The sequence below is a fragment of the Macaca mulatta genome, chromosome 7 (assembly GCF_049350105.2).
Source record: "Macaca mulatta isolate MMU2019108-1 chromosome 7, T2T-MMU8v2.0, whole genome shotgun sequence".
Classification (NCBI taxonomy): domain Eukaryota; kingdom Metazoa; phylum Chordata; class Mammalia; order Primates; family Cercopithecidae; genus Macaca; species Macaca mulatta.
Window position 1 is genome coordinate 77,895,652 of NC_133412.1, and position 19,570 is coordinate 77,915,221.

The 19,570-nt window shown below is 44.5% G+C and overlaps 1 protein-coding gene across 20 annotated transcripts in view; it reads right to left on the reverse strand.

Annotated features, from left to right (window-relative positions):
• The window catches only part of NTRK3 (neurotrophic receptor tyrosine kinase 3), a 386,973-nt gene that overhangs the window by 206,712 nt on the left and 160,691 nt on the right, over positions 1-19,570 (reverse strand).

Consider the following 19,570-nt stretch of genomic DNA (forward strand, 5'->3'; position numbering starts at 1 on the left):
TTTAAGTAAAGGACAGTCACCAATATATTATGAATAAAAAATGGGAAACAATTTAAAATTCAAAGAAGTTTGCATTAAATCCCTAACTTGAAGACGGCGAAAGACAAGCACAAAGAAAATAAAACTAAAAAGTACCCATCATCTCCAAACCTAGAAATGACCCCAATTAAATGGCTGGCATATATCTTTCCAACTCTTTTTTTCTATGCACCAATATGGATTTTTTGTTGTCAATATAAAATTAGGATTATATTAAATACAATCTTACTTTTTCTATGTAACAAATACCATAAATATTTTTCATGCCTTTAAATATTGTTCCATGACACATTTTAACGGTTTCATGGTGTTTCATTATTTGAATGAACCATGATTTATATAACAGATTCTGTATTGTTGGACATCTCAATCATTTCCAATTTTCCATCATTACAAATAGCACTTCAATACACAACCTTGTACATGAACTTTTGTGGACATCTCTGATTATTTCCTTAAGGTAAGGAAAACGCCAAAACATGGAATTACTCAGACAAAGAGAATATCTCTTTTTAAGGTGTTTGAAAAATACTGTTAAACAAGCCCTCTGGAAAAGTTGTACCAATTTAATTCCCTATAGCAGGGGAACGAGAGCCCCCGTTTCTCTATATCTAAACCATCATGTATTATTTTTGCCAATTTAATGGGGCAAAACAGAATCTTGTAACTGATTTAATTAATGTTTCTTTGATTCCTACTTAAGCTGAACAAATTTCCATATGTTTATTAGCCATTTTACTTTCTAATTCTGGGAATTGCCTGTTCCTGCTTTTTGTTTATCTTCTTCATGCTGATTTTTCAGAGCCCAAAGGCAATTGGCAATTTACAAGGAAAAGTTACTCCAAAAGCCACCCTGGGCCTGAGGACCAAACATCACTTACAGGAAGTCCCAGTAGGTTTGGCTAAACCCCACAGTGACATGGCTCTTCCAATCTCATGGCCAAAGAGCCCCAGATTGGTGAAGGCAGGAGCTAAGACCCAGAGTCCAAACAACTGAGGCTGCTGAGTCTCTGGCCTGGTTTCATCAGAGGTGGACAGCAGCAGGTGGGGGAAGCAAACATGGTGCCAATGACTTTCATATGGAAGCAGTTTGGGATCTCCATTGGGAAGGAAGGGAAGTGGGCAAACAGGTGCAACTGGCAGTGTTGGTCCAATCAGTCAAGTCCAGAAAATTGACTTATGCCTCGATAATGAAAGTGCCAGTACATGGCAACTTAAGTCTCTGAGAGTCACCATGCTCAGTTCCCCTGTCCTTGCACTAAGCGGAGAGAGGCTGGGATAGATTAGCTGGGAGGGAAATTCTTAAACAAAGCTGTGTATAGTTCACTTCTAGCACGGATTGGTAAAGGGCAGCTGCTTGGGTTGGAAAGAAAACTGTTTTCCAAAGCTTGTTGAAATCTCCCTCCTGCATGAGTGTGCCTGACCAGGCTGAGGTTGAGGCCTCCATATATGGACCCTAGAAATGAGACAGAAAGCCTTAGGGCCTGGATCCAATGACCAGTACCTAGGCTCAGAAGGTGACAGAAGAGTGGGGTGGAGTGGGACAGGTAGGAGGTGTCCCACACCTGCTGGACAACCAGGACACCCCAAATGCTCCCCTGCCACCACTCCCATCCAGGCCTTGGAACTACACAAACTGCCGTCACACTTTGACCAGGCCACATTCCTCAATCCCACTGACTGACCATGTTTCCCAACCAGAGCCCAGACATGCTAGCCTGACAAGGTTCATTCCATCTCTTCAAGCAACCTTCCAACTGCCTATGACAGGCATGGGCCCTTTCTGGAATCCTAGTGGGCTGGTCGTGGACACTCCATCCTCTGTGTGTCTCCAACATGACCAGTTCCTCTGAATCAGAAAGCGAAGGAGGCAAGGGCTGTGTGTGCAGTGCCCCCTTCCTTCTGAGCCCCCCAAATCCTCTTCATATCAAGATGGTGCAGATAGGGGCAAAAGTGGTCTCTCCATAAGTGGGACTGAAGTACCAGAGGCAGGGCTGGCTCTCATGCCTGCTTGTTCCTCCATATTGTAACAGCCCCAACCTCCAGGGCCCTGCCAAACCCTCCCCCACCACCTTACTGTGCATTTCTTATGAGGCTGAGGTCATTCAATCAGAGCCCATTCAGGCGCCCTCAGCTCTGCTGTGGCCCTCTGTGTCACCAAAACCCTGCTTTGCTTTTTCTTTCCAAGGGCAACCCTTCTTATGCCTTGCTCCCCCTGGGCTCTGCCCTCATCCCTACAACGATCTCTAAGCTCAGACTCTAAGAGGTTCACCTCCAGCACTTTGGGAGGCCAAGGAAGGCGGATCACGAGGCGAGGAGATGGAGACCATCCTGACTAACACGGTGAAACCCCATCTCTACTAAAAATACAAAAAAAATTAGCCGGGCGTGGTGGCAGGCGCCTGTAGTCCCAGCTACTAGGGAGGCTGAGGCAGGAGAATGGCGTGAACCCGGGAGGCAGAGCTTGCAGCGAACCAAGATCGCACCACTGCACTGCAGCCTGGGCAACAGAGCGAGACTCTGTCTCAAAAAAAAAAAAGAGGTTCACCGGACCATGGTACCCCCAGACTTCAGCAGGGGGGAAGAAGAGAGAATGAATTTTTTACTTGTTAATGAACAGATCACATACATGCAATGAAGACCCTCAAGAGCACTGATCTGAAGTGTACAGCTCAGGAAGGTTTTACATGTGTGTGCACCTGTATCACCACCACCCAGATGAAAATGCAGAACGTTTCCAGTACCCCAAGGAAGTTCTCTCATGCTCTCACCCAATCATTATCGGAAACAACCGCTCTCTGACTTCCATCCACATTGATTCGTTTTGCTTATTTCTGAACTTCGTATAAATGGAATCACATTGCATGTTCTCTCTTATGTCTGGCTTCTTTCCCTCAACATAATGTCCATGAGACGCTTATTAATTTTGCTGCTGGAGCTAAGAGCCAAAGAATGTAGTGATTCCTACTCTAGAACACTGATAGGCTTGCAGACTATGTTCCAAACAGACCTACAGGTCCCACTAAGCAGGAAAGGAGAGGCAGACGGGTTCTAACTGGGGCCGGGAGATGCTTACCCCTGATTTATCTAATTCAGCTCTTTATCTGTTTTACACAGGGGCTTCCACAAAGACTTCTCTTGCCCAAAAGGCTCTCAGGCAAAACAGCAACAACACACAGAAGCTTACTCAGGGTTTCTCCAAATATACAGTGTTTCTCTGCTCCTTGGTCAAAAATTAAGAAGAAAGGATAAAAACTCCAAGGCCAACATACTTGGGAATGTCTGGAGGACTGCAGGTGGGAAAAACCAATCATCCCTTTGGTGTCCTTATTCCTACCATGAGACTAAAAGACTTTCCAGCTCCCACCTTCTCCTGATTTCAAGAATAGTATCAGAGAGATCTATGACAGAAGTTACCAACCCTCCTGCCCACCCCTGCATGGTCCTCTGTTCCTGGCCACAGGAGACAGGGCAGTGGTATTTCTTTGTTTGGGGAGGGGGAGACGGAGTGTCGCTCTTATCACCCAGACTGGAGTGCAGTGGCCCGATCTCAGCTCACTGCAACCTCTGCCTCCCAGGTTCAAGCAATTCTCCTGCTTCAGCCTCTCCTGAGTAGCTGGGATTATAGGCACCCACCACCATGCCCAGCTAATTTTTGTATTTTTAGTAGAGACGAGTTTTTACCATTTGTTCTCAAACTCCTGACCTCAAGTGATCCACCTGCCTCGGTCTCCCAAAGTGCTGGGATTATAGCTGTGAGCCACCATGCCCGACCAAGAATGGTATTTCTAATAGCGTGTCTGAACCACACCAGATATTTGTGTTGCCTGGAAGGGTTAAGGCAGGATGGGCCAAGATGGGACAGTTCATAGTCAAGAAGGAATGGGCAGCAATATCCCACATGTCATTGTGGCTTACATCAAATGCCTTCACCCCACTGGCTCAAAGTCACTGCAAGAGTTAGATGTTGGCCCATTCCCCCATTTGAAGGCACAGGGGAGATATATGAGGAACAATTCAATTAAAAGCAAAAGGTCTTTAGGCTTGAGGAATAAACGAGAAGGAACCTAAGACTTGCAGTAACTTCCTTGGCTCTAAGCCCTATTATCAGGGTGGGGAAAGTAGGGGAAGGGAGGGGTACAAGACTTCTCTGGCAACCCCACAGCCTCTGATTCTGTCCTAGACCCTGGCAGAGACACACACATTTTGACAAATACTCTTCTCCTAATTTTAAAGCCCCTGTGGATTGCAAGGAAAATTTAATCCATATGTCTCTGGTTCCTTTATACTTAACTCATCAACATGTTGTTTTGTAAAAGTCATTTCATGTCCAAGTGCTTTTCTTTTTTTTTTTTTTTTTTAAGGTCTTAAAACTCTGGGTTGTTTTCTTCGAAACAGGAAATCACACTGTGCCAAGAGAAAAGGAACTTGAGCACTCAGGGGTTCAAACTGGGTTCAAAGCTCCTGCTTCCCCAGAGACCCCAACCAACTAAAAGAATGTCCCATAGCCCCCTCACTCCCCTGCACCCCAATGGGAGACAGAGATGCTAAAAGCAGCCAAATCTAACCAGGAGAAGACTGGAGAAAGAAGCAGCGTTAGGCTAGTTCAGGGTAAAATTGTTCTCCTGTTCACAGCCAAGACTGAGCTCCTCAGAGCCCACTTAGGCCTGCAGGCTGCAGGAGGGAGAGGAGGCAAGCCAGGAGTTCCATTCTGCTTCATTGGAAGCAGCATCTTTAGTCAAAACAGAATGCTTCAAGCAGGTTCCTCTGGAAATGGCCCCAAGTTCCTGGTCTGAACTCAATCACGGACTCTGGCAAGGTCTCTGGAATGGCAGTGAACTTGGAAGGTCCAAGCCAGAGAGCTGGAAGAATGACCACTGCTCCAGCCTCAAGTCTCCTTTCCCCCACCCCTCTCACCCTGTGAGACTCCTCTGCAGCTGCACTGCACAAAGATGTCCCCCTGCCGTCCAACCAGTAGAGCTGAAGGTTACCAAGGGGACAGTAAATGAGTGGTCCATTTTCTTAAACCTCAGGGAAGTCTTCTCATGCAGGCAACTCTACAATGGGTGCACAGCTGAGCAGGATACACTGAGAGCCAATGTAAGCTCTGGTCAGCCTGTGGACAGCCACATCCTCCCTCTGACAAGGGGCACGTAGAACCACAGCATGTACATGCGCCCGCATGGGCGTTCACACAGTCTACACGTGCTGCACAGCTGGGATAACCTATATATCAGGGACTGATTTGACTGGTCCCTCAAGAAGAGAGTTTAGTGTGAATTCTTAGGTTAACCAATTCCCAGGGTCAAAAGAGTAGAAAACAAGATAGCCAATGTCAAATAAAACAGAAACAGCCTTGGTGCAGCCAAGCAGCTATGGTTAATAAAATCACTGATTCACCTTTCTTCCTACATTGAGAAACAGGCTAAAGTCAATCACCACTTAGATAAGGGATGGGTTTTCAGAGGCAGGAACACCATCACCCTTAGTCAGGAAACCACATTTTAGAGTAATAGACTGGATGATTGTTCAACTCATATTCATGCCCCTCCCTGTCTCTGCCCCACTGACTCTGGGCTTGGCCCAGTGACTTGCTTTGGGCAATGAAATGCAAGGGAGGTGACAGTGACAGTTCCAAGCCAAGGTTTTAAGAGGTACAGACCGTTTCTGCTCATCAGCTTGCATGCCTACCATCTGCCATGAGAAGAATATGCTCTGTCCCTTCAGCCAGCACCCCAGAATGAGAAACATGGGGCATACCAGGACCCTGCCTAGAGCCAAACTCAGCCAAGCACAGCAGGAATCAGCCAAACCCAGCGAACCCACAGGCCTGGGCACAAGAAATAAATGCTTGTCAGAAAAGACTGAGTTGGGGGAGGGGTGGTTTGTTACCCAACAGTATGCAGCAATCGCTAACTAAGATACATTGGTTACAATTTCTAATAACCAGACTACAAAAATGCATTGAGCCGGCTCTGCCTTCCACCTAAGACCTGCCCTGGCCAGTCTTGCCCCATAAAACTGGGTTTGATGACAGTCAAATCTCCTCGCCATGTGATTGTTAGTTTATTACTTCATTCCACAAACATCTATTGAATGCTGGCCAATAGGGATACAGAGATTAATGAGGACATGGCTAGGGTCTTGAGGAGCTAATAGGATACATGAGAAGCAGACACACAAACAGAGAATGATAGTACAATGTGATACAGATGATGACAATGACAGAATGAGCCTAGGGCATCGAGGCATCACAGTCTAAGAGGCATATGTCACCAACGCACGGAGCAGAGTGCAGGAGCAGGACAGAGCCGATGAAGACTTCATGGGTAGGAGGGGTGCCCGATGCCTGGATCCTAAGACATAACCAGAACCATTCTCTAGAGAGGACTCTGCCAAGAAACCACACCTTTCTAAACTTTGAAACAGTTACCCAGTATCACAACTGCAGATATTGCACATGATTGCCTCCATTATTTGTTCAAGTGTTCAAAAATTTTTCATTGAGCACTTACTATATGCCAGATCTGCAGTGTTCAACCCAGTAGCCACTAGCTACATGCAATTACTATGTACTTGAAAAGTGGCTGGTCTAAGCTGAGATATGCTGTAATTATAAAAATATGCTGGATTTCAAGGAGCCAATATGAGCAAAAAAAAAAAAAAAAGATTTAAAATATCTCATTAATTTGTAAAATAACATGGTCAAATAATAATATTTTAGATATACTGGGCTAAATAAAATACATAATTAAAATTAATTTCACCTGTTTCTTTTACTTTTTAAAAACATGGCTACTAGAAACATAAAAGTATGTATGGGGCTCTCTCGTATTCTGATTAGACAGCACTGTGCCAGACTCTAGACCTAAATTTGGTTGCACATTAGAATCCCCTAGGGATCTTTTAAAAATTCTAAAGCCCAGGCTGCATCCCAGACCAATAAAATCAGAATGTCTAGGGATGGGCCCCACGCATCAGTGCTGTTTGGAGTCCACAGGTGGTTTCAATGGGCAGACAAGTTCAGGAACGATTATTGTAGCAAGAGGCATCCTCTCCTCGCCTGGGGCAGTTGTGTGGTGGATGACCCTAGTTTTTCTCTTCATCTGGAAGTGTGCAGCTCTCCACCCTCCATGCCCTAAGGAGGGGGCTTTTCAGTGAGCCAAGCGTAAGTGAGTAAAAGCCATGGCCTCCTTCCAGGCCTCTGCCCTTCCAGGCTCTGTGATTTGACATCAGTTACTTAACCTCTCCGTACCCAAGTGGGCCCAGCTCAAAAACGGGTGCATCACTGTATTGGGTTACAGAGAGGTTTCTAGCAATGGAACACACACACACAACTTAAAATCATTTTGCTCACACAGTTTATCTAAATATTAACTAAGTGTGATGTGAGGTGAATATAACAATTAACAGTGCACAGAGAGCTCCCCAGAAGCAAAGTGGGTACCCCAGGGAGTCATGAAACGCATGTTTGTGTGAAAGTGAGAATAGTATTGCCGAGTAAATAAGGTTCCCAAGCTAAAGAGTGGAAAGTGGAGGGGCTTCATGGAGGACAGGCTCCACTAGGTCTTTCTCCTCGCCCTGTCTTCTACAAGCGGCCCTGGGGGAATGTCCAGCAGGTCTCTTGGGAGGGGCTGCTGTCTAGGTCTCATCTCCCTTGCATTTTGCCCCCACTGTGCACCTCTTGCTAGAGGAACCATCCCAGTAATAAATTTCTACTGTCACTCAACCTCATGAATTCTGGTCCTTAGCCACAGAAAGCACTGTTGCAAGTGGGGACAGGAGGAAGAGAGTGGAGGCAGGAACATCACCTGTGAGAAAGCTCAGCAGATGCTGAGACCTTCCTCTTGGGATCAATGGGATGGATGAGAGAGCTGAAGGAGGCACTGTGAACAGACGTATGGGGACTTCCCAGAAAGGGTCATATCTGCATCAGTACCAGAGCCCCAGAGATATCACCATCTTGACTGTGGTGGCGATTTCACTGGTGTATGCAACGTCACAACCTCAAATCATACTTTAAATACTTCCAGCTGACCAGCTGTGGTGTTCACGCCTGTAATCCCAGCACTTTGGGACGCCAAGGTGGGTGGATCACCTGAGGTCAGAAGTTCGAGACGAGCCTGGCCAACATGGTGAAACTCCATCTCTACTAAAAAATGCAAAAAATTAGTTGGGCATGGTGGCACACCCTGTTAATCCCAGCTACTCAGGAAACTGAGGTGGAAGAATTGCTTGAACCTGGGAGGTGGAGGCTGCAGTGAGCCAAGATCACACCACTGCACTCCAGCCTGGGCAACAGAGCAAGACCCCATCTTAAATAAATCAATCAATAAATACTTCCAGCTGATTGTGTGTAAATCAAACCTCAATAAAGCGTTAAAAAATATATCAGTGCCAAGCTGTGAGATCTTGAATAAGTCATGAAACTTTCTGGGCCTCAGTTTCCCCACCTGTAAAATGGTTGCAATAAAAATATCTACCCCAGGGAGTTGTTGGGAGAAAAGCCAGCAAGATACCAAGTTCAGTAGCATGGAACTATCAGCTCCTATGTTTAACACAGTAATCATAATAGTTGTCCTTGCTATGATTATTATAGCAATGTCATGAGGCAATAACTTCAGAGGCATGAGATGCTTTTGCTCATCCTCCTGCCCCTGTGCTCTGCTATGAGGAAAACATGCTCTTGTCCCTTCCACCTGGACACCAGAATGAGCAACAAGGAGCATGGGAATGGTAATAATACAGTATTCATAGTAATGATGTACAGTAATAATAATAGTAATTGTAATAACATGTTGTAACAGTAATGTAATAAATATAATGTTAGTATATATAATACTATGCATATGCCAGCATATATATTACCATTATAATATAATACATAGTAATAAAAGTAATATGGTAATAATAATAGTAACAATTATTTTTAAAGCTGCAAGAGTGCAGAAGCTTCAGACCAAATGTGGACTGTGAAGTGAATCAGCAGCCAATATGAGCTAGTATTTATAATTCAAGGGACTAGTGGGCATGGTTCCTATCTTGGAAGGTTCTAAAGCTGGGAATGGTTAAGAATGAAGGTATTACACAGGGCTCATTCCTGGCTTCCCCATTCTCTAGCTGTGTGACCCTGGGTAGGTTGCTTAACCTCTCTGACCTTCAGTGTCCCCAGGTATAAAATGGAACTAAAAATATTACTGCCTCTTAGGTTCCTCTGAGGGTCCAGTGGAAATATCCACAATCTGTACTGAATATAGTTCCTGACACAGAGCTGATTAAAGAAAGCTGACTAGTTTCAACTCCTCAGCCATCATCATCATCTTCATCAAGGCCACCAAAGCTGAGGCTACCTGGCCTTTGGCTGAGTGTGAGTTGAGTGACATCTAAGCTGTCCTTAGTATGGTATGACAAGGGCAGCGGGGGAGAAGATAGATCTCAAAATCTCAAAACTGACATGCCTGTGTTCAAATCCTGCCCTACCACTTCCTGGCTTTGTGCCTGGAGGCCAGTTACTCACCCTTCTTAAGCCTCAGCTCGGTTATCTGCAAAGTAATTTAATAACCAAGAGGCCTAAAAATGCATCTTACTTAACCCAACCATTCCATTTCTAGAAATCTTACCCAGGGAAATAATCAGAGATGTACATGGAGATTTATGCACAATGACATCTATCAGCACATTTAAAAAATAGTGAATAACTGGGAATAAGTAAAACATCTAACATGGGAGATTAATTACATTATAGTATGTCCAAGTGATGTAATACTGCACAACTATTAAAAAGCATGTTGTCAAAGACTATTTGAAGACATGGGGAAAATGTCTATGACATATTAATAAGTAGCAAAAGTGGTTTACAAAACTAGCTGAGTCCAATTAGCCTTAGGCCACCTTGGATGGATTCCAGAAAGATGCTCCCCTTGGATGGACACGGCCTCCTGACCCTCCTTCCAGCCTCGACTCTCCACCCTTGAGCAGGGCACAACCTGTGCTACTGGACCCAGCAGTCCTTCCTGCTTCCACCCTGGCCCCCTGTGGCTCATTTCCCATGAAGCAGCCAGAGTGGCCCCTTCTAAAATACAGGTCTGCTCATGCCCTCCCCTGCCTTACACCCTGCACAGTCTCCCCACCTGCTCAAATGGCTGCCAGGGTCTTTGCCATATCCTAGAAGGCCCTATGTGGCCTGACCCTGCATAAACTCACTGGTTTAATCTGCTATTACCCCTGAACCACCAGTCCAGCCACACTGTCCTCCAGGCTGTTCTTCGAACATGCCTGCACAGTTCCATCTCAGGGCCTTTGCACTAGCAGCTCCTTCTGACAGGAACTCTCTACCCCGAGATGTCTATGAGGCCCTCCCCTCTCTGCTCAGCTTGCCCTCATTCAAGAAGGTTTCCCATCCCAAAGACCTCCCAGCCCTCTCCACCAGCCCATGCCCTCTTATCTTCAGTCTTCTCCATCTTAGCATTTATCACTACCTGCAATGTTATAGGTTCATTTATTTGTTTATTGTTTGTCTCTCCTGCTCCCCACCCCAGTCCCCACCAGAACGTAAGCTTCACAAAAGCAGAGACTGTTTTATTTATTGCCAAATCCCAGTATGTAAGCCAGTACTTGGTGCCCAGTGCACGCTCAAAAATGCTGGAGAAAGGAAGGAAGGAGAAAGGAAGGGAGGAAGGACAGTGTGCCCTAGGCAACGTAGATAAGCATTCTCCTATAAATATCTACATAAAGGAGAAAGAGTGAGATCTCAGAATCTCCCTATGGGATAATCATTTGGCAACCCTGGTAGGAAATCCTTAATGCAAATTCAGCCAGAGTCATTCCTCCTCCAGAAATGACCGTGACAGCTGCTGTCTCTCCAGCCACTCCCTGGGGTGTCATGTCAAACAGACAAACAAGTTCACAATGCCAACCTGCCAATAACTTCTAAGACACAACTTTGCATTTCATCTTCACCTCCTCCTCCTCCTCTTCCCTCAATCCTCCTTACCCCACAACCCCTGACCCACTCTTAATCTCACCGTATCCTTCTGCCCAGGGACCAAACCCTGGCTGCTCCTTCCTATTTCCCCCGCCCAGGCAGCAAGCCTCTGGCCTCCAGCCCTAAATTGTGGGGGGTGAAAAAAAAAAAGCATAGTTTCCAGGACAACTTGGATGTAGCCCTCTTGCCTGCGCCTCTGGGAACCTGGTGCACGGCCATGTGTGCTCAAGCCATCTGACCAAGACTCTCACCTTCAGAAAAAAAAAAGAAAAAAAAACAGCCAATACCCATCTTAGGAGAGTTGCTGATTTCTAAATCTAATTCCTGCAACTCCTGTGTGATCCCTGGGCCCCAGAGGAAAGTCAGGGGCTAGGGGAGTGGAGCGGCTGACCTCTCCTTAGATGTCTGCCCTCTGATAGAGGAGCCATGCTAAATTGGGAACCAGTTTTACTACCTGCAGCTTATCTTTCCTGATGAAAGGAGAAAAAAGGTTAGACCTTTTGTTAAAGGATGCCAAAAGAAACTTGGAAAAGACCAGCATAAATGCTGGGAATTAGGGCAGATTCCCTTAAAGTTTGGGAAGGAATTAGCAGGAATGGCAAATGTATGTCATGTCAAAGGTCAACCCTGATCAATTAGTAGTGGTAATACTGTTTCCCATATCCAAAAACATAAAAATAAAATGACATTTCAAAAATACAAAACTCACACTACTTTTACCTTCACTTATCATTTCCTCTGGTCTCCTCTTACCCATTGATCAATTGGTAGTGGACAACCAAACCACTGCGTTGAGAAGCATTCTGTGCCTGATTTCAAGCCTAACGGTGATCAATTAGTGATGTCTGCTGTATGCACAAGGGTAGGGAGATCACACACATGAATTAGTGATATCTGCCATCGGCACAAGGGTAGGGAGATCACTCACATCAATTAGTGATGTCTGTCATGGATACCAGAGTAGGGAGATCACACACATCAGTTAGTGATGTCTGCCATGGGCCCAAGGGTGGGAGATGACACACATCTGACCCATATTTGTCAACCCGAGGGAAGGGGTAACAGTTCCTTGATCACGGCTCTCAGACATTTTTTATCTCATGACTCACTTGCCAGCCAAGTGTCCCCAAGATTATGAGCAATTCCTGTGTGCTATCTAAAACTCCACCCCTTTCTGTCCCACTCAAGAAAACATATCAGAATGCAAGTTAGCAAAAGCACCATGAATCTGCCCCAATCTTCTTTGCAGAAGAAGTAAATCTTCTGCAAAAGGCAGCATTTTAATATTGGTAACAAATTACTTGCAACCCATCTCACAGTAGATAATACATCACAACAAGGCAAATGAGAACCATGGCTCTGAAGCCCACTTCTGCCTTATATAGGTGCAGCAGCACCAAAGCACAGGCTCTTGAGCAGCTTGTTTCTACTTTGCCTGCAGCTTAGTCACAGCCTCAAGCTTCTCAACAACCTGGCAACTCCCCCAGCAATCAGAGCTGGCACATCAGATGAAATGTGACGGCTATCTCGGCCACTCAATGTTATCCTTTGAGGGCTGGGCCAGGTCTCTAGTCACTGAAGCTCTTTAACTTATATTACCATCAAGACTCTGACTGCATGGCCACAAAGTTCAGGCCCTATATCAAACGTGCTGCCTTTGATCTTTAATCCCAAAACACACAAGCAACCGCTGCACCTTTGGCAGGTGAGAGCCCATACGTAGGACCAGAGCTTGGTTAAATCTCTGGTAGGTTGCATTCCCACCCCCTGGCATCTACAGGTACCCATGGTGTTGACTGTCTCAGAAAAATGAGGCCACAAGCCAGACTGGCCAGAGGTTTGTCCCAAAAGTATGAAGGTGTGTCCATTTCTTATGGCTGCTGTAACAAATTCCCACAAACTCAGTGGCTTATTCTCTCACTGTTCTGCAGGCACAAGGTTGGCAATCAGTACTGCTGGGCTGAAATCAAGGCATCAGCAGGGCTGCACTCCCTCTGGAGGCTCTGGGGAAAGTCTGCTCCTTGTCTGTTCCAGCTTCTTTCTAGCAGCTGGTGGCATTCCTTGGCTTGTGGCTACAACACTCCAATCTTCAAGGCCAGCACCTTCAAATCTGCATCTCTCTTTCACTGCCTTCTCTGTGCATGTTCAAATCACCCTCTGCCTCTCCCTTACGAAGATGCACATTCTTGCCTTTAGGACCTACCTGGATAATCCAGGATAATCTCCCCAATTCAAGATCCATAACTTAATCACATCCACAAAGACCTTTCCCTGTACAAAGTAACATGTATATGTTCAGAGATTAGGACCTGAATATTTTTTTTCTTTTTTGGCTTTGGGTTTTCTTTTTGTGTGAAGGAGACAACCTTATTCTGCCTACCACAGAAGGTAAAACCAAGTGTCGTTTTTACCTCAATGTAAACATGAATTTTTTCCCCTTAATAAGGAATCTCAAACATATGGAGAAGCGTTTTCTGGCAAAGAAGAAATTCAATTTGGATCACAAAGTTAAACATCTATTCTTCCTCTGGAAAATGCCAATTCTGTCTGCAGGGAGTGGGGGAAAAAAAGGGATGGGGGGGAGAAGAAAGGAAGGGACTATATTCTCCTATAACCACCAGTTCAATCTTAGGGTAGCATGATTAGGAAGCAGGAAGGGGAGGATTTGAAAGGAACATTTACAGTAGACCTGCTATGTGCCAGGCAGCCTGCTAAGTACTTTCCTTGCTCACTTACTCTTCTTCTCATGCTTATGGATGGGTGTCAGTTCCTCTCCTTAACAGATGAGGAAACCCATCCTAGATCACACAGGTCATAAATGGCAGTCAGGATTTAAATAGACAGACTCTGTCTTCATCTCAAAGTCACATTGTTTCTGCCATGGCATACCTGTCTCCAATGATGCACCTGATCATTGTTATGAAGAACATGTGTTCTGATCCCTGAATCAGCAGTGCAGACCCAACAGCATGGGCATAATCTGCCGGGGGCACTATGGACCAGAAGACAGTGTTCTTGCTCTGGACTCAGTAAGGATTCCTTTAACACTCTCTGTGGGCCTCAAGTGGGGGGTTGCTATAAAGTTAATATTAATCATATTAGCTTTCTACTTATCTTGTGCATGTTGTTATCAATTATCGACTATTTTAACAGCACAAGGTGGTATTGCCTTTCCCAATCCTATGGGAAACTGAGGCTTGGGGAGGGCAAACAGCCTCAGCAAGGTCACCTGTGTGGTGGTGCCAGGATTAGCTCTAAACCTTCCTTAATTCCAAATCCCATGATACCAACAGGGGATGCACTCTCACTCCTCCCCAAGCACACTATGTGGCTCCTTGGCAAGTCTTTAAAAAGCCAGTGGAAGGGGCTCTTCTTGCTGTAGCCTTTGGAAGAAGTGGGCTGCAGGAGGGGGCTTAAGAATAAAAAGAAATCTGCCAGCAGCGTCCCCAAAGCAGACCCCTCCCACCCTCCAGAGAGAGCTGAGAAGGAAGAATGAGATCATACTCATGAAATACTTGGCCTTCTTGGGAAGAAGGACGACGTGTAGAATGTGAGCCTGGGCTTTCCCAGGGCTGGGTCATGCACAGATTTTCAAGCCAGGGCCTCGGGACCATCTGGTGTCCACAACCCTAGCTGACTGAGCAAGGCCCCAGTGCCCTGCAGACGTGAATGTACCTATGTACCTCCTTAAACACTTGATTTACTCCCAGGGAATGACTTAGACAGTGGGAAGAAGATGGCTCAGTGTTTCCTGTTGCTGTGAATTATTATTATTGCTTACATTAAGCTGTTTTAACTCTATCATAACAGAATGAATCTGATTGGCCAAATGTTTATCAGAGAATTATTAGTAGAAATTAAACAGCTAGCTGAGGATGGAAGTCTCACAGATCTTGTTTAGACAAGCAATGGCTTCCAATACCCATTACCTGGGAGTTGTGGTTCTCGCCAGATTGATGGCACTCTGGCGGACATCACAATACCTGTGATCGTGAGCCCAGACTCTGCTTTGGCGGCAATGACATTCAATCACTGCAAGAAGGAATAGTGAGAACAGCTTGTATTCTCTAGGTGTTGACTGCCTTCAGGTCAGTGGTCCCATCTGAGAATTTAATAGCCTTCTCAGAATATGTTCTGGTTGGAAAGCCACACAAAGAAATGGCTGCCATTTGGAGGAAATGTCTCAACAAAGGTGGCTTTAGCCCACTCTCTTCTCACCAAGAGCTATATCTGACCAAGTACATTGCAGAAAGGGCTGAGCCAAAGCTTTCTGAACTGGATGACCCAACCCTTCCTAGAGTTTCTGGGGCTGATCAGTTGTGAGTGTTCTCCATTGAACCATGGCTCACTTACAGGGTGTCAATGTTGTCATGGCACTTTTGAGAAACCTGCTGGGAGTCAGAAGGAGGAAAGCAGGGTTTGTATAACTCTCAGTTCCCTTTCAGACCTGCTTGCTATCCTCCACAATTAATTGCAGGTCAACATCAAATCTGCAAATATAAACTCCAAAAATTATAATAAATTAACCAGAGCAAGAAAACCAGTTGAATCCAAATAAATAGGTGCATAACCCTACCCAGGTTTGGAAGGTGTGAGGAGTAACTTTATGTGTAAAGATTGAGCACCAGTAATTTGAAGGATGAGGTAGGGAGTAAAGGTGAAGCTTGGATACTCCAATTGAAATGATTATAGAGCCACAAGAAGTTGCAAAAATAATACAGAAAGGTCCCACGTACCCATGCCCCAGCTTCTTCGAGTGGTAACATCTTACATAACCATAACACATTATCAAAACCAGGAAATCAGCACAATTTTACTCAGATTTCACCAGAAAGCCCAATCTCCTTCTGCAGTGGTCATTTGTCCATTTTTAGCAGCCCAGCATTCATTCCCGAATAGCGATTTGATTTCCTATCAAGGAATTATCTTTCTTCTATTGTGTGTAGTATAAATGGGAGAATAATGTTAGGTGGTGACCTCTAAAAGGAAGCCAAAGTGACTTTGCTCCTCATTTCCTTCCCCAGAACAAACAGAGGGAGGGAACACAGGGCATCCTAATCATGCTGTTCTCCAAGGTGCTAACTGTCCTGCCAGTTTATTCCAGCATGGGATAAATCTTACTCTCTCCCATCCCCAATCCTGACCAGCCCTCTCCTCCTGGCCTTAATATATCCGGAGAGCCCCCAGCATCCCTCCATCATTTACATTTTGCCTGGTTAGCCAGAATCAGTTTCTGTGGCTTAAATATAAGAATATAGACGGAATCACCCACAATGACTATCAACCAAGGATGATCTGTTTGGGACAAAGCCCCACTGGAGAAGACCCTACTTCACCATGACACAGACCCAGAGGCAGGTGCTGCTGAGGCCCCACTCATATCCCTGGCCCACCTGAGTCCCCTGGCAAAGACAGCAGACAGTTCAGCCCCCCAACTACACCCACCTCAAGAGCCTGCATCCTTCTTCTTTGCCTAAGGACTTTCTCCAGCACAATAAGAGCAAGCTTGGCCCCAAGCAGGTATAACCCAGAAGTGTGGGGGAATTAATACCACTGGAACAACCCATAACTAATTAATGGAGGACAGGAATCACTAAATACATGTTCCAGTCCCTGCATCCACAGTGGACAGCAACTTTGAGGCAGGTGCCACCCAGTTTCTCAGATGGTTCCCAGCAGGACTAAGCTCCAGTTGCCCACTGCAGTAATCTGCTTACTGTCATACCCTTCCTTGCCTTTATCATCTCCCCTTCATATTTCCCACTTGCTCTCTAATGCATCCTGGAATCACCTCCCAAATAAATTACCTGCACATCAAGTCCTTGTCTCAGAGTTGACTTTTGGAGAACCAAAACTAAGACTGAAAAACAAAGAAGGACTCAACAGCCTTTCTAAAGGAAAGAAGAGAGTCTGGTAGTGCTTTAGGCTTATGATTCAAAGCTGTGCTATCCAATACAGTGGCCACTAACCACATGTGGCCACTGAGCACCTGTGACTTGGCTAGTGACACAGGCTGACATGATAATATCTCTGATATATTGAGCTAAATAAAATATAGTATTAAAATCAATTTCACCTGTTTCTTTTTATTGTTATTAACATGTCTACTAGAAAATTTAACATTATATACTTCGCTGGAATATATTTCTATTGAACAGTGCTGGTTAAAGAAGTGTGTCAGAGAACAGTTGGAATATTATTGCTACTATCATTGATGCTGTTAGCATGAAAAATGTAACAGAGGACTATGAAGAGTGTGATTATGTATATGTCTACCTGAGTAACTCCTAGAGTGACAGGAATGCACTGATAAGAACTATTTTTACCCAGTACAAGAAGAGGAATGGGAAGAGATACTCTCATATGCTGATAGAGGCTTTGTTGATTGGTCATATTCTTCTCTAACACACTAGCAACATGTTTATCCTCACTCTTAATATAGTAATTCCACCACCAGGAATCTAAGGTATGGGATAATCCTAACTAAGGAAAACATATATACAAAGATGTTCACCTCATTGTTACTGATAACAGTATTTGTAACTTAAGTGACCAATACAAGGGGAATGATTAAATTTAAAAAGACAAATTTACTTGGATTGAAAAGCATGCAATCTTTAAAAACGATGGTTATAATGATCACATAATAATATGGAGACTATTTATGATACACTATGTGAAAGTAAAGACACAAAATTGCATCCACAGCATGATAAATATGTAACAAGGACTAGAAAGAAAGGTGCCAAGATGTAAACAGTGTTTATTTTAGGGTGCTAGCACAAGGGTGATGTACTGTTTTTCTCTATTTCCCAAGTTAGTTTCATGGACATTTGCTACTTCGATAAGAGAACCAAGAAAACGACAATCTTCTTTAAAAATGTGAGCTGCTAAAAGTGTGTACTTTTTGCAAAGGATGTTTTATTCTACAGTGTCCTTCCATTTTGCCAAATTTATGTTACAAAAATCTATCTTTTCCTCTGACAAAAAGAAACAAAGGTAAATCTAGTTCAAGCTGTTACTAAAAGGATAAGGCCAATAGGAGAAGCATAGTTTATAAGCGGCAAGTGGACTCTGAGCACGGAAGAGCAACTGGGGTTTATAAAGAGCAAATCACACCCGACCATAGAAGTGATATCTTTTCTTAATTGGCAAAAACGAGCGAGTGGCCAAGGAGACGGGAGGCAAAATGAGAGAGTGGGATTTCAGAGAATCTGTTGACGTAGTATCTACCAAAATCTCCGTTGAAAAATTAATCCAAATTGGCTGGACTACACATGCCATCAGCTCCCAACATTAACAAGGATCATAAGCTTTATTTACAGGGGCTTATCTTCAAGCCACTCGTGGAGCTTCAGCAAGCCTCGTGCATGAGACATTAAGGCACTTGGACAAGGATAACAGAAACCTGGGTGGGATAGGAAATACTCACCAGGAGACGGTAAAAAACAGAACTTATGATAAAATGCAGTTTCTTTTCTTGAGCAGTGGGCCCCAGATAGCGGGCCGACTATGGCGAGGTTGGAGTGAGGCCTAGAGAATATATTAACATCTTTATTAACATCTTTATTAATAAAGATGTAAACAGAACATTAATTCACAAGGAATAAATCTGCAGGGGCCAGAAGACTAGAGGAATAACAGAAATGGATGGGGAGGAGCAAAACCAAGAGGAAAGGAGCATGGGAGAGATGGAGTGTAAAAGACAAGCCTTCATCTTGGGCACAAAATCAAGGGAGCTGCTAAGAAACTCAGTAATCAAGAGAAATAATACTGTAATGTGATATGCTATAAAAACAAAATTAATGCAAAACATCTGTAGATTTTAAAAAGTCTTGATTACTGGGGTTTTTTATTTGTGGCACCCTCTTCAATTTTTTTGCCCAAAGTGAAGGGCTCATATACCTCACCTTAATCTTGCAAAGATGGCAGGGGTGATGAACGACAAGATGTAACAGCCAAGGCCACCTGGAGAGCACAGGGCTGAAAGAGCATTGTAGTGGGTGGTGTAAGCCTTGGTTTTTCCAGACTAGAGGCTGAAGATCACCCAAGAGGCCATGAGAGGCTCTGGGGAGGTGACCAGTACAGTGCATTGAGCAACTTATTAGTAGAAAGATGGCAGCAACTTGGAAGGAATTCATAGGACCAGGGAAAGCAGTCAACATGTGAAGCACGACTGACTTTGGAAGGCAAAAGGAAAACATGGTCCAGCTGATGAAAAGAAAAAAGACAATTTGGAGAAGGAACATGGAAGAGAGAAGGTGCTTTGGTTACAGTACCTGCTAAAAGCTAAAAAAGTCTCTCATCAAGAGAGGCGGACAAGGGGAAATGACTGCAAAGATGTGTATTATGAATAGGAACATGGATTCAAATTTTAGATCCTTCATTTTACTGACTGATCTCATCCCTTAGTTGCCCAGGTATTCCCTGAAACTCTTCATGATTCATGAAACAAACAAGCTAGAATTTAAGTTCATAAAAGTGCAAAATACCACAGCAACAGGAATATGGCATTGAGAGGCAAGAGCCTGGGTGCTAGCCTGGCTC